Below are 7,439 nucleotides of genomic sequence, written 5' to 3' on the forward strand. Positions count from 1 at the left end.
AAAGTTACCAACTCAGAGCCCTCTGTAGCCTGTTTGAGGCATCGTAAAACTCTGAAATTTGGTGAATCCACTATGCAGACCATGGGGAAGAGGATGGCGATAAAAAATAAAAATTTCAATTTTCCGCCACCAGGTTGAAATGTTGCGCTGTACTTCCATGATTGGTTGTAATAATGACGTAAACTGCTTCAATTGGTTATGGATTTGCCTTTACCTTGCAATAAACGAGAGATTATTTTCTCGCAACTTCCAGCCACTAACAAATGTCTTTCTAATTAATAACTCAGCTAAATCACTTCACGTGATTATTTGTACAACCTAACGTGGAAGTACAGCGCCACATTTCAACCTGGGGTGGAAAATTGAACTTTTTATCGCCATCCTCTTCCCCATGGTCTGCATAGTGGATTCGCCAAATTTCAGAGTTCTACGATGCCTCAAACAGGCTACAGTAGGAGTGGCGGCTCGTGGTCTGACTTTATGGGTATGCACTTCAGAGTCGTGTCCTGAAGAAGTGTTATTTAACCCCTCTCAAATACTCGCACCCGGTTTTGCGTACATTATGATGCTAAATGTATTGGTAACTCAACTTATGACCACCATTTACTGAAAATGAGGCTATGGGAGAGTTTTATTTCATGAAAAATATCAAACATATTAATATATATAAATTGGAAATACTTCGGTGAATTTTCCGTCGATCACGAGAAGAACGATGTTATTAGGTATAGATAATTCAACATTCGATAACCTGACAAAATCACTATAAATATAGAAATATCGATCTGTAAGTATTAAATAAACATATACCTACAATAAACGTGTTCTTGAACAGTATTTAAGTATTTTTAAAATAAGGCTATTATTTTTCGTCATTAACACCGTAAATATATAACATGGTTATGATTTATATTGGAGAAAGGTGGAAAGCAGGGGCGCCAAAATTCCATCTCGCCCGGGTGATTTTTTTATCTCTAGCCACTCCTGCAAACAAGGTAGCAGATCCAACGACCACATGCACAGTTGTAATCTATCTAGCAGGGATTCTAATGACCGACAGAAGCAAGCGAAATCAAGATAATAATAAATATTAAGGAAAATAACAGTACTCACAGTCCACTCCACACTGCCCTCTTCGTAGTTCAAACTTTTCCTTTCTCTTCTACCGTATCCGTATTATTACTGCAGTCGCTACACGCTTTGTAGCTAACTTCCTTCCAAAAATTCAACAAGGTTAAATATTACGTCTCTGCTTTCGCTATGTACAGTTTTTCCTTTCATTATGAAAGCAAACACTTTCCACTGAAACAGGAAGGAGCTTTTGACAGTGCAACAATTTTGCAACGCACGAGCAGGCACAGCTGACTGATCCACGGTTCCCCTGCGCGGGTTGATATGATAATTCGACTACAGCGCCACAAGGGCAGTTTATTTTGACCAAGCTGCACTAAGCAAAGACAATGCATGACATTGTTTAAGGAACGCCTTTCGCTTTCAGTTGCCCCCACCCCTTCGGTCCTCCCTTCTTTCTTGCCCCTGTCATGCTCGGAACAGTGTGGGTGAAGATACCATAGAAATTACCTTTTCCAAAAAAAAAAAAATCCCTCGATTTACGGCGATGTGTGGGTTGCCTCTACTCCGCTACACGATCTCAAATGGAACGGGATTGCAACACTGCTGTATCGTGAACACAACGCTAGCAGTGTGCGTGAAGCCCATGATACCGCGATCTAGAAGAGTGAATCTATTCGCGATTAAAATTAACCGATATGCCATCTGGTGGGATTTTCAGGAAGTACTCTAAGTAGGATGCGTTATGTTGAAGTCGTTTAAAGCATGGGAAATATGCGAGAGACTAAAGTCTACTGTTCAGGTTTTTTTTTGCTCTAAATCGTTTTATGGGTCAGAACATATTAAAAGTTTTCATGTGTTTCCACCCCGTGGAATCAACGAAATGAAATTTGTTAATAAATCAGGGAAAACGTAATTGACAGAAGATTGGTATGGGGGATATAACACTGTAATTCGGCAAGGAAATTACGAAGAATGCAATGCACGAGTCTGCTTACTTTATTTTTCGAGAGATAAATATATATTACCATGAAAGTAAAGTTTTAAATTGTACTTTATAAATAAAACTTTTTTTTCCGAAAAATCATGAAGCATCTTACCCAATGCGTCCATATATTACCGGTATTACGTATGTGTGAAATTTGGAACAGGTGCAAGTCGATGAAGAGAGAAGATGAAAATAATTTGAGAATGAATTAATGTCAAATGTAACTAGAAAAAAAGTGGACATGCTAATGTTACTGTTTCATTCAGTATTATGTTCTTTTTCAGTGAGTATAGCCTGGTCATGAAATCGTGAATATTATTATTAAACCAGCCTTTCTCTTTCGAGAAATAACTGCAACGATATGTTCGCAATTTTCTCCTGTCCCAGCTTTTCAAGTACAGGTCAATTTCAATTCCTTTATTTTCAAATAATTTCCGAGAACCCCAGTTACAACATGACGTGCAGATGATACAGCACTGCTTTAGACAACCAGTGCGTATACATAGTTTCGTCTGCATTTTTCGTGTTATTTTTGCGTATCATAATTAAATGCTTCGTTCTCAGTACAGTTTCATGTTTGTTAGAGTACCTGGAATTCAAATCGCATTCGCAATATTTAAAAATAATGCGTAATTTAAACGTTTTCTACCATACCAGTCATGGCAACACGCTGCTATTTTGTACTACTGCTGAATGTAAACAAAGATTTATCCTACTTAGAGCGGCCATATTGGAAGCGACACTAGCGCTCAGGTGGTAATTTTAATCGCGAATTCTCTTTTCTTGCGTGCTGCAAACCGTGGCAAACGAGCACAGTGCGACTTGTGTTCCGAGCTAACGTATCTCAGCGGCAGGCGCTGGTAATGCGAACCCGATGGGGCGATTGGGCTTCGGAACGTTTGATATTTTGAAGGAGATATTGTCCAGTGAATAAGTATAACTCTGAGTTGGGTAACTTTAATTCTGGCCACCCGGTACATATTATATGAACATATCTACGCTCTGTCCTGAGAATATGTGGAGCAAGGCCGCGCATACCAGTAGTGAATGGGAGAAGGCGAGTGAGCAGAACGAAGCAGTACGCGTGCCTGCTAACAACTGGTAGCTGCAGTTGCATTTCTACTTCATATACTCACTTTTCTTCTCACGCGTTCATTGGACGAGCCCTCTCGAGTCACTACATGCGCAGAGACTTTTTTGTTCCCTTGCTCTAGAGATTCCCTATATAGAGTATATATACGTATGTATTAGGTTTTCTTAAAGTTAACCTGTCCTGTTTTTTTTTACAAAATTTCCTACGTTTTACAAATCTGTATGGATCTGTACTACATGAAGTCCACTTTAGAAAGAATAATAAACCATAAACAGTCTTCAAAATTTCACATTTAAGAAAGACACAATATTGAAGTTTATATTTTACATTCATTATGAATAATTTATCATATATTTATGGATCTGCTTAAGAAGTTTTTTTTAATTGTGATTTTTCGGACGCTAGCAACTAAAGTACTGTAGTGTATGTAACCAGGAATTGAGCTGCGAACGAAAATATGTTTCACCGTGTTAGATTTTGTGTAAGACTCATAGAAAGAGAAGCGTTGATGAAAAACCAGTATTGCCAAAATCGCATTAGAAAATGGTCAACAATGTTCTGTGATTATTCAAATATTATCATTATCTTCGTTGAATACTTCTTTCTTCTTTATGCGTACCTGAGAGTTGACTACATGCTTTAACCTGTAGAATAATGAAAATCATTTCCATTTTCCATTTCATCTATAATTTTTTTTTGTACATTGTTCTCTCTTTTCTATATTTTTAGAATCATACATTTACTTTCACGAAGTCGATATTTATCCTCCAACAATTTATGTGTGTTCTTTCATCTTGCACTGTCATCTATGTTTCTTTTTCGAAACTTCTTTCTTTCCATATCTCTGTTATTGAAATATCTGGTTTGGAACAACTCTTTCTTTTAAACAAATGGTCACACTTGTATAATCAAAATTAACTCAAGGAGGACACCCCGGTTTGGCATCCTTGAGAGCGGGCTCTGGACAGTCGCCCGGCCCTTAATCCGCCCCTGGTATTCTGATATTTTTGTGTAATTGTCTTCTTCAACAATGTGTGAGGTATTTGTGGGTGGTTTTTGTGCCTGAAGGAAGTTCATTTCACTAGTCTCATGGATTAATACGTTGTAGGTGAACGAACTAAGTCCGTAAGCAAGAGTCAACGTCAATCTATATTGTTTTAGCCTTGATAGACAGAGATGAAGGAAGTGTTCACTGAGCGAAAGTGCGCTACATTGTTTTCGCGAAGCTGAATGTAGATGGCAGCAGTGTAGCGAATTCTCACGCTTCGGTTATTCGTGACCACGAGGATGAATTGATGAAACTAGTGACATACATATGGAGGAGGGGGAGGGGGAGCGTTTCCTATTCTTTAGAAGTCAGTCGCGTAGGTTATTTTTTCATAACAGGGAAGGTTTTGAGCTTTAACAATCTATCGTAAATGTAGTCTGCTTCCAAGATATAACACACACACACACACACACACACACACACACACACACACACACATATATATATATATATATATATATATATATATATATATATATATATGGGTAGATTTGCTTTGTATTTTAAGTATGTTTGCTTTTTGACTCGCTTGGGTTCTTCCTTAGGTTAATCGCAACACAATGATGATGAATGCTGTTTAGATAAAGTTGATGAAGGGGTACACCAAAATAAACACCTTTTTCCATGCGAAGTATGTTATTTTTTCTTATCAGAGGGGTAATGCTCCCATTTGCCTGTGTGCTGTCGTCAGATTCATGGTGTTTCGTCAGTTAGTTCGAACAGACAATGCAAATAAAGCAGACAGGTGCGAGGGAGTGGAGCTCTCCGCTACGGGAGATCTTGCTAGAGAATCTGTAGTGTATATTTCCTCTTATCATAGAGAACCTATTAGAACCAGAGGCGCCTAAACCGAGATGGTCGGTGTGGCCTGTACGCTTCTTAGTCTGAAGAAGACCCTGATATAGGTTGGAAACGTCACGTGCAGGCCCGTACCCAGGGGGGCAAGTGTGCCATGCACCCCACCTTCGAGCCATGAAATATTTTGATGCAAACCTACAAAAATAACATGGATATATATTTTTTAAGATTTTGCAAGAATTTATATTTTCCTCTTGTATAAATGAATGGGTTGTTTCTGGAGAGAGGCAGACTCCAGAATTCTGCAGTCTACTATATTTAGTAATTTTAGTTTTATAACCATTTATTCGAAACTACTAAATGTTCTAATTTGGTCGGGACAGTTCACCATATATACTCCCTCTTTTGAATTTTTTCGAACTGCAGTCTTGATGAGAAAATGTCCTCTTTTTGTCGTTAATTCACATTCAGACATGTTGTTCATTATAAGGATAATTCCATAGCGTTGGTGGTCACATTCAGGGTACGAATTCCCATAGCGGAAGGGGGATCATACACCTTCTCACCAACGATCTTGTTCTACTAAAATTTTTCCCCAATTAAAATTTTCCGAGGGTAAGAGTTTGTGTTATAACAACAAAGATAAGCAATTAGTTTGAACTTCAAACATACTTTACTAAGAATAACATAATAAACACATACAAAGATGGAATATCAATGAACGATGTCAGCCTGTGTGTGAATGATGCATACATCTCTTGCTCTCTCTCTCTCTCTCTCTCTCTCTTAGGGCTGGTAACAGCATGGGGTAAAAACCAGTGCCGGATCTACAAGCCGCAAAACCCCGCGGTGCGGGGGAGGGGAGGGGGGCGGACACAAGTAAGCCTTTAGGGGGCCCTCAGCCATTGACATAGTAGAGTGTTTGCGTACGTAAAAATAAACGTAATTACTCAGGGGTACAGAAACGAATACAATATATACAGGTAAAGGTAAAGTTCCCTGTGTATATAGCACAGTGCCATGAAAGTACATTTATGGTATTTGGGGGTAGGGCTCTACATATTTTCGATGTCGGACATCGTGGAGGTGATGTGATCAGCACCACGTCCCGACCGTCTTTACCCATCACCGGGTACTATCTGATTTGAGGCTGAGTGGGCCCAGCAGCCGCTTTATGAGGAGACAATGCCGGAAACATTCCGACCTTAGATCAAATCAAGCTAGAATTTCACGAGAAATGCAGTGGTGGAGGTTTCTTCAACCTATCATTATTCAGGAAAATGTTACGACTATTTGATTGTAACAAATATGTCATTTTCCAGGTATGAGAAAACAGTGTCATTTCACCACTGGCGCCGAAATCGGGGGGGGGGGGGCAGGGAGGCCCGGGGCCCTCCAGTTCTTGTTTAGCACCCCGCCCTATAGGGGGCCCAATGTATAACTTTCAACATATGACATACTTTTTGCACACAGAAACTTGGCACACAACAAAGGTGGTAAAGTACGCAGAATTCTGCTCTGAAATGAGCAGAATCAATAATGTGGGACTATCCCTCAGTTTGAGTGTTTATCTTGAGCTTGTGCGTTTACTATTTCAGTATTTCCTTTTTCAAACCAGCAATGAATTAAAGAAAACGCATGGTGTTATGAATGAATATGTACGAGAATAGAAGAAGAATCATGGGAATATTGTAGTCTTCATCCTCTTGAATGAGCCAGTCCATTGCAAAATAGGCACCTTTGTTTCCCTTCGAAAAAGTTAAGCTGAAGTTGAAAGTATTCTGTTTTCAATATGCCCCTGTTTTATACAATCAGGATTTTTTTACATGTACCCGTAAACATGTGCGTGCTACTTCATGCTGCATTGTAGTGGATGAAAGTTGCAGTGTTACGTATTTATACTAATGTTTAACCTACGTTCAAAACAATACGTGTATGTGTGTGTGGGGGTGGCTTAAGGGCCGGCGACACAGGCGATTCCCGGAGCATCGCCCTCGACGGCGCCAGACCGAGGCGTCCCGATTTACTAGAACCACATCCTTATTTCTGGTTACATGAATGTGGATATTTGTTTTATAAAGATTGGATTTGTGTAGAGAAAAAATAATTGCAGTTACTTCCCAATGAAATTTCTATTGCAAAATCTTGTTGGAATTTAAACTAAGATACTATTGATATCAAACTACAATATACTTGTTCTTTCACATTAAGGCATTGAAAAACAAGGCTATTATTTATCGTCATTAAAACCGTAAATATATAATGTTTTTTCTAGATTGAAGGTGGAAAGTAGTGGGATCAGGACAAGAAGTTGAGGCGGGGGTTGACAGGGTGGACAGTTGGCTTGCCAAAATTCGACCTCTCCTGGATGAAAATTTTATATGTGTGAAGATATTAAACTTCTGTAAAGGATTGTAGTAAATAAGTATTATAAACCGAAT

This window comes from Lepisma saccharinum, chromosome 8, assembly GCF_977018435.1.
Source record: "Lepisma saccharinum chromosome 8, izLepSacc3.1, whole genome shotgun sequence".
NCBI lineage: Eukaryota > Metazoa > Arthropoda > Insecta > Zygentoma > Lepismatidae > Lepisma > Lepisma saccharinum.